This window comes from Bos indicus x Bos taurus, chromosome 1 (assembly GCF_003369695.1).
Source record: "Bos indicus x Bos taurus breed Angus x Brahman F1 hybrid chromosome 1, Bos_hybrid_MaternalHap_v2.0, whole genome shotgun sequence".
Taxonomy (NCBI): domain Eukaryota; kingdom Metazoa; phylum Chordata; class Mammalia; order Artiodactyla; family Bovidae; genus Bos; species Bos indicus x Bos taurus.
Window position 1 is genome coordinate 91,804,953 of NC_040076.1, and position 18,920 is coordinate 91,823,872.

At 37.9% G+C, this 18,920-nt stretch overlaps 1 protein-coding gene and 1 non-coding gene across 4 annotated transcripts in view; one reads left to right on the top strand and one right to left on the bottom strand.

The window, feature by feature from the left end:
- Positions 1-18,920, bottom strand: part of NAALADL2 (N-acetylated alpha-linked acidic dipeptidase like 2) — a 1,546,902-nt gene that overhangs the window by 890,335 nt on the left and 637,647 nt on the right. The gene's annotated exons all lie outside the window — the stretch shown is intronic.
- LOC113899718 lies at positions 16,531-16,627 on the top strand. The gene has a single exon (XR_003512969.1). It is a non-coding gene; the product is annotated as a small nucleolar RNA SNORD125 (small nucleolar RNA).

The window sequence follows — 18,920 nt, forward strand, 5'->3', positions numbered from 1 at the left end:
TCTGACACTCTTTCCACTGTTCCCCCATCTATTTGCCATGAAGTGATGACACCAGATGTCATGATCTTAGTTTTCTGAATGTTGAGCTTTAACAGTTAAAAAATTGGATCATTAAGTGACAGCTGAGCTGTTGAGATAGCAGAACTGAGGATTAAGAAAACATCTGGATCACCCAATAGTTAAAAACGGTTGTTTAAAAACAGTGTCATTATTAAACTTACTGACTTAGATAAATATGATTGTAGTTGCTTAAGATAACTGACCTTATTCTAGAGGTGTTTGCTTTAGACTGCTGAAAAGGTGAAAGAATGAACTTCAAAAACAAGCTGTTTACTTTTACCTTATTATTGTTATCTGCCATCCCTGAACTCTCACCTACTAGACTGAGTTTCTCACTACTGCACATTTACACTGCTTCAGCGTAAGACTTTATTCTGCCCCATTTCCAAAATATAGGTAGGACAAAAATCATTTTGTAGATTAATCATAAAGTTAAAAAAAAAGTTCTTTAGTAAGTAATGTGACTTTCCTAGGTTAAAAAGTATGACAGCTAAATACATTTTTTCCAATGGAGTGGTTAGAATTAGGCCTATGAAATCAAAAACACACAAACAATAAAAAAAAAAAAAAAAAACACTAAAAATCACTGCAGATGGTGACTGCAGCCTTGAAATTAAAAGACGCTTACTCCTTGGTAGAAAAGTTATGACCAACCTAGATAGCATATTCAAAAGCAGAGACATTACTTTGCCAACAAAGGTCCATCTAGCCAAGGCTATGGTTTTTCCTGTGGTCATTTATGGATGTGAGAGTTGGACTGTGAAGAAGGCTGAGCGCCGAAGAATTGATGCTTTTGAATTGTGGTGTTGGAGAAGACCCTTGAGAGTCCCTTGGACTGCAAGGAGATCCAACCAGTCCATTTTGAAGGAGATCAGCCCTGGGATTTCTTTGGAAGGAATGATGCTAAAGCTGAAACTCCAGTACTTTGGCCACCTCATGTGAAGAGTTGACTCATTGGAAAAGACTCTGATGCTGGGAGAGATCGGAGGCAGGAGGAAAAGGGGACAACAGAGGATGAGATGGCTGGATGGCATCACCGACTCGATGGACCTGAGTCTGAGTGAACTCTGGGAGTTGGTGATGGATAGGGAGGCCTGGCGTGCTGTGATTCATGGGGTCACAAAGAGTCGGACACAACTGAGCGACTGAACTGAACTGAACCTCATTACAGCTAGAGAGAAATGGTTCAACAGCATTCTTTTTCCCTAAATAATAAAAATGCATTTATAATTCTATAGTAGTAGTAATTCCTAGCTACACAGTTACTTTAGGAAAAGTAACTGGGCATTTCAAATGTCATTCACATTTGGGGGAAAAAAAAATGCACACACACATAGCCAAACTCCCTGCCCTCGAAACAGGATGGAGAGACACTGATAACAATCTTTATTACAAGTTAAGTGGTGTCACAAGCCCAAGTTCAAATTTATCTTTCCAGCATCTAGCTAAGAACTAGCTGACCTAACAGTCTCCAGAAATAAATTACCATACAATGAGCAAAACATCAAGGCCTATGACCTTGAGTTTCCTTCTCTATCAGTAATCCTGTCAGGATGGCAGAAGTACAATTTGTAACCAAAACATATTCCTCTGGTTTTCCTTCTAGATGAAGTTGCTATTTCTTTCACCTCACCCAAAAGTTAGGGCAAAATGAGAAATTCAGAGCACTGGGTGGAACTTTTCTCTTGATTCCAAGTGAATGTAACACTATCTTTTTCTACTGTTCCAACAACAATTATATTTAAGTGTTAAAGAAAATAAAAACTCCTTTTCTGCTTTTTTTTTTCTTAAACTTAACCAGAAATGTCTCTGCCTCTCACACACCTGTGCTCAAACCCTTCTTAGATGTATGAGCACAAGTTGTGGTTAAACCCCATCTGTTTGAATCCAGTTGGAGACTTCTATATTTACCCGAGTACATCTATATATCTCTTTAATGTAAGGTTTCATTAGAACAACTTAGGCATGGCCAAGACGCAAAATTACATGAGCACTGCTAGTCCATGGGTTAGCTACAAGATGTAATATTTTGGTTTAAAAAATGTTGCACAATTAACCAGATTAAAATGAATTATTGATTTTATGTCAAGATCAGATCAGATCAGTCGCTCAGTCGTGTCCAACTCTTTGCGACCCCATGAATCGCAGCACGAAAGGCCTCCCTGTCCATCAAAAACTCCCAGAGTTCACTCAGACTCACATCCATCGAGTCAGTGATGCCATCCAGCCATCTCATCCTCTGTCGTCCCCTTCTCCTCTTGCCCCCAATCCCTCCCAGCATCAGAGTCTTTTCCAATGAGTCAACTCTTCGCGTGAGGTGGCCAAAGTACTGGAGTTTCAGCTTTAGCATCATTCCTTCCAAAGAAATCCCAGGGCTGATCTCCTTCGGAATGGACTGGTTGGATCTCCTTGCAGTCCAAGGGACTCTCAAGAGTCTTCTCCAACACCACAGTTCAAAAGCATCAATTCTTCGGCGCTCAGCCTTCTTCACAGTCCAACTCTCACATCCATACATGACCACAGGAAAAACCATAGCCTTGGCTAGATGGACCTTTGTTGGCAAAGTAATGTCTCTGCTTTTGAATATGCTATCTAGGTTGGTCATAACTTTACTTCCAAGGAGTAAGCGTCTTTTAATTTCAAGGCTGCAGTCACCATCTGCAGTGATTTTGGGGCCCAGAAAAATTTTATGTCATACCTGGAGAAGGCAATGGCACCCCACTCCAGTATTCTTGTCTGGGAAATCCCATGAACGGAGGAGCCTGGTGGGCTGCAGTCCATGGGCTTGCTAGAGTCGGACACGACTGAGAGACTTCACTTTCACTTTTCACTTTCATGCATTGGAGGAGGAAATGGCAACCCATTCCAGTGTTCTTGCCTGGAGAATTCCAGGGACGGGGGAACCTGGTGGGCCGCCATCTATGGGGTCACACAGAGTTGGACACCACTGAAGCGACTTGGCAGCAGTAGCAGCATGGGATAACAAACAGAGCAAATGGGAGACAAAATAATTTATCTGAATTTCCTGAGGCTGAAAAAACCTCAGAGGTCTTTCAACTCAGATGTGTCTTTCCTCACATTCTCTTTCACCTGCATGGAACAAGAGTACCTAATTCCCTTTTCCAACATTATAGGCAGACCTAAAGGAAGAACATAGTACTGTGAATTTGAGGTGTTTATGAATGAGGACTGTAACAGGAAAACATATGTAACAGCAATGGACATCTGTAATAGAATATTTTTCTATTTAAAATTCCAGTTGATGTGCAGAAGCTTTTAAGTTTAATTAGGTCCCATTTGTTTATTTTTGCTTTTATTTCCAATATTCTGGGAGGTGGGTCATAGAGGATCCTGCTGTGATGTATGTCAGAGAGTACTTTGCCTATGTTCTCCTCCAGGATTTTTATAGTTTCTGGTCTTACGTTTAGATCTTTAATCCATTTTGAGTTTATTTTGTGTGTATGGTGTTAGAAAGTGTTCTAGTTTCATTCTTTTACAAGTGGTTGACCAGATTTCCCAGCACCACTTGTTAAAGAGATTGTCTTTAATCCACCGTATATTCTTGCCTCCTTTGTCAAAGATAAGGTGTCCATATGTGGGTGGATTTATCTCTGGGCTTTCTCTTTTGTTCCATTGATCTATATTTCTATCTTTGTGCCAGTACCATACTGTCTTGATAACTGTGGCTTTGTAGTAGAGCCTGAAGTCAGGTAGGTTGATTCCTCCAGTTCCATTCTTCTTTCTCAAGATAGCTTTGGCTATTCGAGGTACTATTAGCAAGGTCAAAAGGCAGCCTTCAGAATGGGAGAAAATAATAGTAAATGAAGCAACTGACAAACAACTAACCTCAAAAATATACAAGCAACTCCTACAGCTCAACTCCAGAAAAATAAATGACCCAATCAAAAAATGAGCCAAAGAACTAAATAGACATTTCTCCAAAGAAGACATACAGATGGCTAACAAACATATGAAAAGATGCTCAACATCACTCATTATCAGAGAAATGCAAATCAAAACCACTATGAGGTACCATTTCAAGCCAGTCAGAATGGCTGCGATCCAAAAGTCTACAAGCAATAAATGCTGGAAAGGGTGTGGAGAAAAAGGAACCCTCTTACACTGTTGGTGGGAATGCAAACTAGTACAGCCACTATGGAGAACAGTGTGGAGATTCCTTAAAAAACTGGAAATAGAACTGCCTTATGATCCAGCAATACCACTGCTGGGCATACACACTGAGGAAACCAGAAGGGAAAGAGACACGTGTACCCCAATGTTCATCGCAGCACTGTTTATAATAGCCAGGACATGGAAGCAACCTAGATGTCCATCAGCAGATGAATGGATAAGAAAGCTATGGTACATATACACTGTGGAGTATTACTCAGCCATTAAAAAGTATACATTTGAATCAGTTCTAATGAGGTGGATGAAACTGGAGCCTATTACACAGAGTGAAGTAAGCCAGAAGGAAAAACATAAATACAGTATACTAACGCATATATATGGAATTTAGAAAGATGGTAACGATAACCCTGTATACGAGACAGCAAAAGAGACACTGATGTATAGAACAGTCTTATGGACTCTGTGGGAGAGGGAGAGGGTGGGAAGATTTGGGAGAATGGCATTGAAACATGTGAAATGTCATGTATGAAACGAGATGCCAGTCCAGGTTCAGTGCACGATGCTGGATGCTTGGGGCTGGTGCGCTGGGATGGCCCAGGGGGATGGTATGGGGAGGGGGGAGGGAGGAGGGTTCAGGATGGGGAGCACGGGTATACCTAAAAAAAAAAAAAAAGGAAGCACCAAAAAAATATATATATATCTAAATAAATTAATTACATTTAAATTAGTTACCGTCCTACCTAAAAATTAGTTACTGTGGATGAAAGATTGCTCCAGGGGAGAGTCCTGCTGATTCAGATGCCTGACTCCTACCAGTTGCTTAATGCTTTTATGTGACTATGAAATAAGAGGAGCCACCTCCACCACCTGGGGCTACAGGATCATGTCCAGACAGTTCTAAAAAGGGTTGAGAAACCCGTCACACAATAAGCTCATACAACGCACAGGGCAAGTATCAATACTTATTAAAAAAAAAAAAAAAATTCACAGACAGCTTGTGGTCCACTTTGGCTCCCAGATCTTATTCTACTGCATATACCTTGTAGCTAATATAATGTAATAGCTAGTATAATACAGCTAATAACTATGATGCTCAGATTCTAAAGATCATTTTGTGTTATATTTGCATCATTTTTATTATATTACTATATAAATATCAATATTAAAGGTTATTAAAAGAGAGCATTATAAATACAATTAGGACAAAAGTTTAAGAAATATCCAGAACAAAAGCCTGAATTGAAAATATTTAAAACAATGCTGTATGTCAGATCTAGCATCTGCCAGTTGTTCAGTATTTGACAGATCACTCACACTTTATAACCATTTTTGGTAAGTGAACCATACAAAACAGAGATCATATCACAGCATCCTGGAACAAGTATATTAAATTCTATTTGTGCTTTAAAAGTTTTCATTTTTTTCCCTCCAGATATCTTTATAATTAAAATAATTGGAGAAAAGTGAAGTTTAATACATTGATCCCAAAGTATTTCTCTTGCCACCAATGAAGTTCCATCTCTTGAAAAAAAGAGCAAATGAGTGTTTGAGTAATACTATGTCGGGGAGCGGGGGGGTGTGCCATAAAAAAAAAAAAAAAAAAAACAACTGGAAGTCAAGGTCCCCTATTGACTTGTAACCTCCAAGGAAAACTGATTCTATAACAGAATATTTCATTTCCTATGCAGAGTTAGGAAAAAATAACTAAATAAAAGATATCTGAAGAAAAAAAATAAAAGTAAGTAAATTGAGACACAGGCAAAATAACTTTGAAAAGCTTTGTCTTCACACAAGGTATTATTGTTTTATTTAAAGGGTAACACCAATAAATATTTCCTGACTCAAGAACTTTGATGCACTCTCAGAAATAACTCATTTTAGAGCAAGGGCACTGGTAACTCCCTCTAAATTCATTATGAGGATTATGAATATTTTTATTAGTCAAGATTGGTGGGTGGGGGGAAAGCAAGACTAAGCCTACTAATCTGTTCACTAATTTTTCTCTTAGTGAGAGGCAGGGTTGAGTTTAGACAGGTGAGGGAAAGAGCACAGGTCCTAATGTTAAGGGTAGTTATGGAGTGATTCTCTAGCTGCAACTAGTTAAGATTAATATTTTAGGTCAGTTAAGCCTTTCCTTCCATGCTGTAATTCCTTATCCTTTCTGAAAACCAATTTACTAGCCTTCATTCAGAGGTGCATGCTCCCCCACAACAGGGCATCTGTGCATGTTTTCCTATTTTCAGAAGACTCTGTCTCCCCACCTGTAAATATTGCCTCAGTCTCCCAACTTTTCATTCCTATCTCATCATTCAAATGGCTTCCTCAGGGAATGCATACCTATTCACCAGATGAGGTCAACACTTCAAACTGAGATCTCACAGAAGTAAGTGTATCTCCTTATCTTGTGATCGTATTTTGTCTTCATGGTTATTTGATGAATGAATTAACCAACAGATAAATGAACACTTAACCAAAAAGTACTCGAGTCAGTTGACAAATATTTGTGATGGTTCTGTCCTTAAACATGGAAAACCCCAAGTTGACATAGCTTGCATTATGACCATCTTCCTTTTACTTTAAACTATCCATGGTTAGAAAATGTTTATTCAAATTAACCAAACCACTCATTTGAGAGGTGTTTTTCTTACAATAGAACTTCATCAATTTGGCATTTCAAAGGAGAACATTTGTTCTACTTAAATATTTCTGGAATGCTAACACTTTCAACAATCTGTCCTCAGAGAATGTAATTAATTGGGCACATTTAATTATGGCACATGTAGTAATTTTAGTATTGGGTCTGGATAGTATTTTACAAACACTATTGTCTAGTTTTGACAAGAATGTTGGCCTGAAGGCCAGATCTCATGGCCTAAGGGTTAGAATGTTGTCAAAGGACACAGTAGAGACAGTTGTGAGTTCAGTGGGGGAATAACTTAGTGTCTCTATCAAGTATGGAAAGTCCCCTTTAAGGTGAAATCACTGATGATTTGGGTTTAGCAGTCAACGATCTGGATTCCCTTTCTTGTATTGAGTCTGAAACAAGAATCTTAGTGACCTTGACATCTGAATGCATGGAGTCATGGATTTGTTACACAGCCACCTAAGGCTCTCACTGCCTGAATCCAGCAGACAGCCTAATTAAACAGCAAGAGTTCCTGGAGGGGAATGTTAATGAGTCTACTTGGCAGCCAACAGTCTGTTCCCCAGATGGTGCAAGGGTTATAAATTGTCAGTAGGGTAAGAGTAGTGAAGGAAGTCAGGGAAAATACAGAAAGACTCCTACACTACTGGAATTTTCTGAGATATTAGTCCCACCATGAAAATATTTGGAGATTCAGTGGCGGGGTAGAAGTACCAGCATATTCTGTTTACTTTGAGCTGTAGGAACACATCAAAGTTGCATTGGCTTTTCAAATAAACGTCATTCTGTTAAACTGAATATTGGGGTTGTTAATTCAAGCACTTTCATCAGGATGATAATGACTATAAAAGCATGACAATATCATTAAAGCTTGACCAGTTTCATAGGTAGTATTTATTATTTTCTGCCTTTTTATTTTTCCTAATGGATGGAATCTGGAGCATGCAAGCCCTTGCCTAATTAGGGCATTTTTGAATGAGTAATATCTTAGGAAGAAATAATTTTCCATGACCTTAAAGTCACGCCCTCACTATTCTAAAGTAACCAGTGTCAAAGCAACCTCTATTAAGAATGAAAACACCTCTTTTCCTTTTATCAAGCTTTCTCTTCAGCTTATCTTTAATTATGTTTTAGAGCCAAATGAACATGTGAAAGCTAGGGTGAAGTTTAACCTTCACTGTATTTCAAAAGTCAATTCCAAGAACCATCAGTTTTAAAAGCTAGGGGGATTCCAATAATTTTTGACTCTTAGTGTCCATAAGTGTCCATTTATGCAACCTTTTTTTTCCATTAGTATGTCTAGTTTCTAAAAGGAACGTAACAACAATAACAACAAAAATGTCACCTCTATGATTAGATTCTGTTATATAAGACTGAAATGACCAGAGTGGGAGTCTCTCCTCTGACCCTGGAGAAGTAAGCTGTTGTATTAACTGCCTATGAAGAGGGCCATGGGGCAGAGAACTACAGATAATCTCTAGGAGCTGATTGCATTTGTATAGCTACAGGAATTGGATTCCTCCAATAATCAACTCTCAGCTCAGTTCAGTTCAGTCCACTTCAGTCACTCAGTCGTGTCCGACTCTTTGTGAACCCATGAACTGCAGCCCGCCAGGCCTCCCTGTCCGTCACCTACTCCTGGAGTCCACCCAAACCCATGCCCATTGAGTTTGTGATGTCATCCAACCATCTCATCCTCTGTCATCCCCCTCTCTTCCCACCTTTAATCTTTCCCAGCATCAGGGTCTTTTCAAATGAGTCAGCTCTTCGCATCAGGTGGCCAGAATATTGGAGTTTCAGCTTGAACATCAGTCCTTCCAATGAACACCCAGGACTGATCTTCAGCGCTCAGCTTTCTTTATAGTCCAACTCTCACATCCATACATAACTACTGGAAAAACTATAGCTTTGCTAGATGGACCTTTGTTGACAAAGCAATGTCTCTGCTTTTGAATATGCTGTCTAGGTTGGTCATAACTTTCCTTCCAAGGAGTAAGCGTCTTTTAATTTCATGGCTGCAATCACCATCTGCAGTGATTTTGGGGCCCAGAAAAATAAACTCAGCCACTGTTTCCACTGTTTCCACATCTATTTCCCATGAAGTGATGGGACCGATGCCATGATCTTTGTTTGCTGAATGTTGAGCTTTAAGCCAACATTTTCACTCTCCTCTTTCACTTTCATCAAGAGGCTCTTTACTACTTCTTCACTTTCTGCCATAAGGGTGGTGTCATCTGCATATCTGAGGTTATTGATATTTCTCCCTGCAATCTTGATTCCAACTTGTGATTCATCCAGCCCAGCATTTCTCATGATGTACTCTGCATATAAGTAAAATAAGCAGATGACAATATACAGCCTAGACACACTCCTTTTCCTATTTGGAACCAGTCTGTTTTTCCATGTCCAATTCTAACTGTTGCTTCCTGACCTGCATACAGGTCTCTCAAGAGGCAGGTCAGGTGGTCTGGTATTCCAATCTCTTTCAGAATTGTCCACAATTTATTGTTATCCACACAGTCAAAGGCTTTGGCATAGTCAAGAAAGCAGAAATAGATGTTTTTATGGAACTCTCTTGCTTTTTCCATGATCCAGAGTTTTTTGGCAATTTGATCTCTGGTTCCTCTGCCTTTTATAAAACCAGCTTAAACCTCTGGAAGTTCACAGTTCACGTATTGCTGAAGCCTGGCTTGGAGAATTTTGAGCATTACTTTGCTAGTGTGTGAGATGAGTGCAATTGTGCGGTAGTTTGAGCATTCTTTGGCATTGCCTTTCTTTGGGATTGGAATGAAAATTGACCTTTTCCAGTCCAGTGGCCACCTCTGAATTTCCAAATTTGCTGACATATTGAGTATAGCACTTTCACAGCATCATTTTTAGGATCTGAAATAGTTCAACTGGAATTCTATCACCTCCACTAGCTTTGTTCATAGTGATGCTTCCTAAAGCCCCCCTGACTTCACATTCCAAGATGTCTGGCTGTAGGTGAGTCACCATCGTGATTATCTGGATCATGAAGATCTTTTTTGAATAGTTCTTCTGTGTATTCTTGCCACCTCTTCTTAATATCTTCTGCTTCTGTTAGGTCCATACCATTTCTGTCCTTTATTGAGCCCATCTTTGCATAAAATGTTAACATGGTATCTCAAATTTTCTTGAAGAGATCTCTAGTCTTTCCTATTCTATTGTTTTTCTCTATTTCTTTGCACTGATTGCTGAGGAAGGCTTTCTTATCTCTCTTTGCTATTCTTTGGAACTCTACATTCAAATGGGTATATTTTTCCTTTTCTCTTTTGCTTTTCACTTCTCTTCTTTTCACAGCTATTTGTAAGGCCTTGTCAGACAGCCATTTTGCTTTTTTGCATGTCTTTTTCTTGGGGATGGTCTTGATCCCTGTCTCCTGTCCAATGTTACAAACCTCCATCCATAGTTCATCAGGCACTCTGTCTGTCAGATCCAGTCCCTTAAATCTAGTTCTCACTTCCACTGTATAATCATAAGGGATTTGATTTAGGCCATACCTAAATGGTCTAGTGGTTTCCCCCACTTTCTTCAATTTAAGTCTGAATTTGGCAATAAGGAGTTCATGATATGAACAACAGTCAGCTCCTGGTCTTGTTTTTGCTGACCTTATAGAGCTTCTCCACCTTTGGCTGCAAAGAATATAATCAGTCTGATTTTGGTGTTGACCCTCTGGTGATGTCCATGTATAGAGTCTTCTCTTATGTTGTTGGAAGACAGTGTTTGCTATGACCAGTGCATTCTCTTGGCGAAACTCTATTAGCCTTTGCCCTGTTTCATTCTGTACTCCAAGGCCAAATTTGCTTGTTACTCCAGCTATTTCTTGACTTCCTACTTTTGCATTCCTTTCCCCTAGAATGAAAAGGACATCTTTTGGGGGTGTTAGTTCTAAAAGGTGTTGTAGGTCTTCTCAAAAATCTTCATTTTTGATATTGCATCCAAGTACTGCATTTCAGACTCTTTTATTGACTATGATGGCTACTTTATTTCTTCTCAGGGATTCTAGATATAATGGTCATCTGAGTTAAATTCACCCATTCCAGTCCACCTTAGTACGCTGATACCAGAATGTCGACGTTCACTCTTGCCATCTCCTGTTTGGCCACTTCCAATTTGCCTTGATTCATGGACCTAACATTCCAGGTTCCTATGCAATATTGCTCTTTACAGCATCAGACCTTGCTTCTATCACCAGTCACATCCACAACTGGGCGATGTTTTTGCTTTGGTTTGTTTTGCTAACCACCTCTAAAGGACCACAAACTCCAGAAAGAAATGCAGCCTGGCTAATCTTGACAGTGGTCTTTTAAAACCCAGAGCCATGGACTCTGCTAAGCAACATCTGAACCCCTGACTCATGAAAACCAAGATAATTTTGTATTAAGCCAATATGTTGTGATAATTTGCTGTGTGGCAATATAAAATATATCATTGAAGAATTTTTCACTTTGACCATACGGTGGCTACTTTTATGTGTCAACTTGACTGAGCTTCAGGGTGCTAAGATATTTGATCAAACATTATCCTGTTTTCATAAGGATGTTTCTGGGTAAGATGAATATTTAAATAGGTAGACTGAGTAAAGCACATTGCGCTCTCTAAAGTGAGCAGGACTCATCCAAACAGCTAAAGGTCTGAAAAGAACAGTAATGTTGACATCTCCCAAGTAAGAAATAATTATTCCTCCCTGATACTCTTTGAAGTTGGACATGAGCTTTTCTTTTGCCTTTGGACTTAAACTGAAATAGAGGCTCTTCCTGGTACTTGACCTGCCAACTTTTGAACTGACCTACATTGTCAGCTTGCTCACTTACCCTGAAGATCTTGGGATGTGCCAGCCTCCATAATCATATGAACCAATTCCTTCTAATACACACATACATACACACACACACAAACTCACTCTATTGTTTTTGTTTCTCTAGAGAACCTTGACTAATACAGGCCATAGTCACAAGTGAAAAGAACTGCCAAATCTTAGAGATGGAGGGAACTGTAAACATCAGTTTGAGAAATTTCCATCCTCAATCTGCAGACTCTATGGACTGTTGACTCATTTTAATTTAACAAAAGCACAAGTTTACAGCCCTGATTTCTTAGCAAATACTTTAGAACTGACCCAAAAACTGTTTTCCTCACAGGTGCTAGTTCTATTAGCCCATAGTAAGTATTAATATATTTCCTCTTTCAAAGATTTGGATAACTGTTTGGCCTCCTCTAATAAATCTTATCTTATCCAAATGAAACAGCCCTACTTCTTTAGTTCTTTCCTGCATGACATAATTTCAGAACAACTCACATTCTCTCCACATATTTCTGAAGGTACATTAAGTCTTCTATGCACTCAGAACTAAAAACAACATTCTCAACTAACTATGGTTATAATAAAATATAATGGTATTATTAACTCCTTTCAACTATTTCTAGTATGTTAAAGAGACTTGGTTTATATACTATTCAATTGTGGCTCATATTACAGATTAGTTTAACTCTTGTCTTATTATAAAGCCCAGAAAACTAAGCACTTAATATCTCAGCCTCCCTTGCAGCTAGGAGACATTAAGTAATACCATGCTAGCTAATGAAGTATATAAAGAGATGTCTACTCAATAAAATGGTTAAACTTCATCAAGAAAAAAATATTGCTTTTCCTTTCTTCCTGCCTGTAAGGCAATCATGATACATGGAAGTTTAGCAGTTATCTTGTGACTACAGGACCACAAACACAAACAGAGAGGAAAGACAAATAATGAAGTCTCTGATGAGAGCATAAGCAGTTCCATCAACTCTGGACTACACAGTTTCTGTCTTCTGGTTGTATGAGAAAAATCAACTTTTATGTTTAAAACAACTTTAACTGGGTTTTATGTTACTTGTAGCTGAATGCATTCTAAACTGCCACTTTTTTGTTGTTGTTACTTGTTTGTTTTTTTAAACAGAAACTAAAGCTTGGGAAGCTAAAGAGTTTGCCAAAGGCCACATATCTAGTAGAAGAACCATAAACTCCCTAGCTCAGCTTTCTTGCCACCATATGGTTCTGCCATTTTACATAATGTTGCCACTCTAAAGGTGTAATATGAATGCTTTATTTTACATATATCACAAAGACAATCTCAATGTTAAAACTAGGATATGACGAAGAAATATACACTCTGGCACATAAGACGGTCTACAAATTAATATAGAAACAATTCTTGGTCACAAATATATTTCAAGACACTCAAGTGAAAGATTCAATTATTATCATAAAATTCAATCCAATAAATAAAAACCAAAGTGACCCAGAAATGACTCTTGAGACCTGCTACTCCAGTCTAATCAGAACCGTCATTTTTTCCTCTTTCCATTAAATTGTATACTTTGGCTCTTACATAAAAGTGGACTTATAAGTTAAGTATCTATTTCAATGATAATCCTGAATGAACAATTTTAAGTTTACCACAGAAAGCACACTGAAAATATATTATCTCATGACCATGAAACAAAAAAAAAAAATCTTTGGGGGCCCTTCTCAACTATTTTTTTTTCTTTTGAAAATGCAGTGAAGAACAATTTTTGCTTTGTTCTACATAGCCATTTTCTCTGTCTCTACAATAGGCATATACTTACAATTTAACTTTAAAAGACACTTTCCTGGCAGATAATCCCTAGTTTGAACAAAAATCCTTCACCTGACATTTTTTGCCATTTTAGAAGAAGGGAAAAAACAAACCTCACACACAATGTATATTTTCAAACTTTATTTGAAGTCAAATAAAATGTAATTGAAGGCTCTACTCTTATTTCCAACTTATCAAAAACCACATGAATTAAAGTACAAATCCCACCACCAAAGACATAGTAAAAGGTTGGAAGAATATTCTAAAGGTCACATTATCTTAATGAAGTGCCACTTCCTGACAACATGGCCATGATATTGGAGTAATATACTCCATTTAGTGGGAAATGCTCTGTGAAATCCATGCCCTCTGCACTCTAAACAAAGACATCGGTAATTTTCTTAAAAGGTCACACACAAAAGTGTTATTTAAAACTAGGCATTTGCCAGTTGTGAATATATGAAAAATGAATATCAGATATAGGAACTGGGATAAACTGTTTGTAAAATGCCAGGGCTTTTCACCTATGCTTTAAATATATAAAATTTTGTCAGATAATTTAATTCTTTGATATAATTTTATTGAAATATTAAAGGGAAAATTATATTGAAAATTTTAATAAGATTACATCTAAAACATCTGAAACTGAAACTGTTAGTCACTCAGTCGTGTCTGACTCTTTGCGACCCCATGAGCCTGCCAGGCTCCTCTGTCCATGGGATTTCCCAGGCAAGAATACTGGAGTAGGCTGCCCTTTCCTTCTCCAGGGTACCTTCCCTACCCAGGGATTGAACTTGTGTCTCCTGCTCAGATTCCTTACCGTCTGAAGAACCAGGGAAGCCTCTGACTTACTCAAACTTGAAAGTGAGTTTGAGTAAACTGACAAAGTCTATTTCAATTCAATTCAGTCGCTCAGTTGTGTCCGACTCTTTGCGACCCCATGAACTGCAGCACTCCAGGCCTCCCTGTCCATCACCAACTCCTGGAGTCCACCCAAACCCATGTCCATCGAGTCAGTGATTCTATCCAACCATCTCATCCTCTGTCATCCCCTTCTCCTCTTGCCCTCAGTCTTTCCCAGCATCAGGGTCTTTTCAAATGAGTCAGCTCTTCGCATGAGGTGGCCAAAGTATTGGAGTTTCAGCTTCAGCATCAGTCCTTCCAATGAACACCCAGGACTGGTCTCCTTTAGGATGGACTGGTTGGATCTCCTTGCAGTCCAAGGGACTCTTAAGAATCTTCTCCAACACCACAGTTCAAAAGCATCAATTCTGCACTCAGCTTTCTTTATAGTCCAACTCTCACATCTATACATGACCACTGGAAATACCATAGCCTTGACTAGACAGACCTTTGTTGGCAAAGTGATGTCTCTGCTTTTTAAAATGCTGTCCAGGTTGGTCATAACTTTCCTTCCAAGGAGCAAGCATGTTTTAATTTCATTGCTGCAATCACCATCTGCAGTAATTTTGGAGCCCAGAAAAGGTCGCATTTGTTTTATTTTAGATTTTTCAGGGAAGAAGTTGCATATTTATATATATACCACAACTTTAAGTATATTCTCAATAAATATTTAAAGAATGAAATTATTATATACTTGTCAACTCAAGAAGAAAAACCTAGCAACTTTATTTATCAAAATCCCTGAGTGAACAACAATCATTATCACACTGCTAAAAGAAATACCTATTCTATTTCAATTTCATAAAATTTACTCAGCATGAGTGGATATGGAGGTTAAAACAGTTATGTTATTTTTTTTATTTTTGTAGAATTATAGAAATACCATGGTTAAATAAATTTGTGATAATATGAAAAAGGTAGTATTTTAAAACTAGAAAGATAAGACATTTAATAAGTAAAAGCTGGAAAACTGGTTAATAACATCAGAAACAAAGCCATCATCTTAAACATTTACTATAAAATAATAAAAATAAACCTCAGCTGGATTTTAAACATTTTGCACATATTACAGAAAAATTTGTGAAATTACCCAGAAGAAAAATAAGGAATATGTATATATACACACACACGCACATACACACACACATATATACACACACACACATACACAGAAGACAAAAATGCATATTAAAAATGGATAGATCCGGCAAATCAAAATTTAAATTTTCTACATGCATAAAAAGTAACAAAAATCAAAAAGAATAAATATTTATAGTACACTCAATGAACAAAAGATTAAGATTATGGATGGTGCAGGGAGGGAGGAGGGTTCAGGATGGGGAACATGTGTATACCTGTGGCGGATTCATGTTGATAATAGGCAAAACCAATACAATATTGTAAAGTTAAAAAATAAAATTAAATTAAAAAAAAGAATGTCTATAAAATAGAAAAAAAAAAAACTAAAATGATAGACAATTCACAAAACACAATTAGAAAATCTACTTATGGAAAATATTTCAATTTCACTAGTAACACATGAAAAGGAAACACAATGTTTCCAATGCTTCTTTGCTTTATCAAACGCAATAGAATTTTTAAGATGATTGATGATTTTTGGGTAAAGATGGAATAACAAACATATGCTTCTATAATCCCTTGTTTCTTAAAAACCCAGTGAACTTCCACAATAAATAAAATAATGATAACAATAAGAGAGAGGAAAAAAAAAGAAAAAAAAAAAAAAAGAGAGAGGAACTGGGATAGCAATGATGAGTAAGAAATAAAAGCACCTATGGATCTGAAATCCTGCAGGTGCTGAGATACAATTGGATGGACAGAGGAAGAATATTTAGGAAATTAGGTTGCCAAATCCAGGCGGTATGCAAACATGGGGCCTGACTAAGAGGGGTGAGAAAAGCATCTCCAAGCTTAGAGTCAAGGAAAACCAAGAGTCAGTATGAACATAGCCTTACCCTAGTTAAAATTCCCCTTGAAACAGCTGAGGCAGCTGGGGGCTCTCCTTTCCCCAAAGGAGGAAACAGAGCAGCTGGTAGTCTGGCTTTAGGCTCAAGTCAGGAATGCACTGTCAAAACAAGTATAGTTTCTATCTCTGTAGGTTTCTGCTGGGGATGATTGGAGCCTGAGAGGCAAAACTGAATATATAGAAGGTAACTCCACGTTCTCTCCTGATGATCCTTCTTCCTGAGTGGCTCAGGTGATGAGCAAACTGAGCCTCTAAGAAGTTGACTGAAGGGGCTGCTTCCTCAAGGAGAGCCTGTGCACCAGTATTTTCCAGCCCTCTGTCAGACTGGGAAGGTGGGCACTCTGCTCCTTTCCCTCAGGTAACCCTGCAGGCCCCCAGGAGTGTTCCTGATCATTGCTCACAGTGAATTTACTGTGTGTTGAAACCTTCCTGGGTACCAAGCCTTGTGTCGAGAACTTTAAGAGTCTTTGTCTCTATCGAGCCCCTTCATGACCCAGTGAGGTCGATGCTATTAAGCCCCATTTAGTAGAGAAGGAAATGGTAACCCATTCCAGTATTCTTGCCTGGAGAATCCCATGGACAGAGGAGACTGGCAGGCTACAGTCCATGGGATTGCAAGAGTCAGACGTGACTTTGTGACTAAACCACCACCACCACCTCCACATTCCCAGAGGAGACACAGAGGAAAAGAGAACAAAGGTTGGGTGGCTCAGCCACTAAGGAGTCAAAGGAATGTCTTTCTTCTCAAACTTCAATGTACTTATGAATTGAATCTGGGCAGTTTTATAAAATACAGAGTCTGATTCCGTAGGTCCAGGCTAGGGTCAGAGATTCTGCATTTCCAGTGATCTCTCAGGGGATCCCCACAGTGCTGATCTTAATATTTCCTTCGAGTAGTATGACAAAAGGTTTTCATTCTCAGCATAAAACTTTCCATACCCTAGAAATTACAGAGATTCCTTTCAATTCCCCATCCCTGAGAAACTTGGGAAACTTTTTTTCCCTTTAGCACATTTTTAATTTGATGTCATTTAATGAGATTATTTTTAATCTATTGCATGAAAGTGAAAGTGTTAGTCACTCAGTCATGCCCAACTCTTTTACAACCCCATGGACTGTAGCCCATTAGGCTCCTCTGTCCATGGAATTCTCCAGGCAAGAATATTGGAATGGGTTGCCATTTCCTTTTCTGGAGGATCTTCCCAACCCAGGGATTGAGCCCAGGTCTCCTGCATTGCAAGCAGACTCTCTACTGACTGAGCCACCAAGGAAGACCTAATCTATTGTATATATTGGCATAAATCTCACATCCAGTTCTTTTTTTTTTTCCATTTCTACTTTAAATGGAATCTAAATACCACAGAGATTTGATAGTCATGATCACCCATTTAAAAATGAAAGAATTCTGTTTAACAGTCAGAAGCTATTTTTTTCATTAAAAACATTAATCTTTCCATTATACTTCTCCCATAGAATTTTTTTGAGCTATAATTTATACACCATAAAATTCACCTAAGTGAACAATTTAGAGTTTTTTTTTTTTCTCTTCTACCATAATCAAAGTTGAGCAATCCTCACAGAGCATTTTTAATCACTCCCAAAAGACCACCCCTCACCCATTAGCAGTTACTGCCCATCCATTTTTTCACTCTGTCTTTTAAAAAATATGTCATCCAGGACTAGAGATATTTTTTACTGCTTTCTTATCAGTTGGGATTTTATTTCTTTTTCTTGCCTAATTATTCTGGGTAGATCCTCCAGTACAATACTACACAGAATTTATGACAGTAGACATTCTGGTCTCTATCTGGATCTCAGGGGAATAGCATTTTAGTATGTCATCATTAAGGATGATGCTAGCTATGAGTTTTTAATAGATGGTCTTTACCAAGGAGAGGAAATTCCATTTCATTTCTAGTTTTTCAAATGTAGTTATCATGAAGGGTGTTGGATTTTATAAAATGCTTTTTTGAGATGACTTCTATTGAGAAAATCATGTGGTTTCTGTCTTTTATTCTATTAATGTGGTATATTATATTTATGCATTTATTACATTATTTTCAAATGTCAAACCTTATATTTCTTAGATGAAACCCAGTTGGTCATGGTGTATAATACTTCTTTATGTCACTGAATTTGGTTAGCATTTCATTGAGGATTTTTACACTTGTATTGATAAAGAATATTGATTTTCTTCTCTTTTGATGGCTTGTACTGGCTTTAGAATCAGGTGATAATGGCTCATAAAATGAGTTTGTAATTATTTCTCTACTTTGTAACTTTTGAAAGACTATGAAGGACTGGTGGTAATTTTTCTCTAAAGGACTGCTAGAATTCTCCAGTGAAGCCATATGGGCTCGGTCTTTTTTTTTTTTTTTTGTGGGAAGTTTTTTTATTACTAACTCAATCTTTTCTTAAACATCTGTTCCAGTTTTCAGTTTCTTCTTCAGTCAGACCTAGTAGCTCATGTCTAAGAATTTATTTTTAGATATAGTTATCATAGAATTACCAAATAATTATTTTCATTTTTGTAATGCTTGTAGTAATAGCCCCTCTTTCATTCCTGATTTCCTGA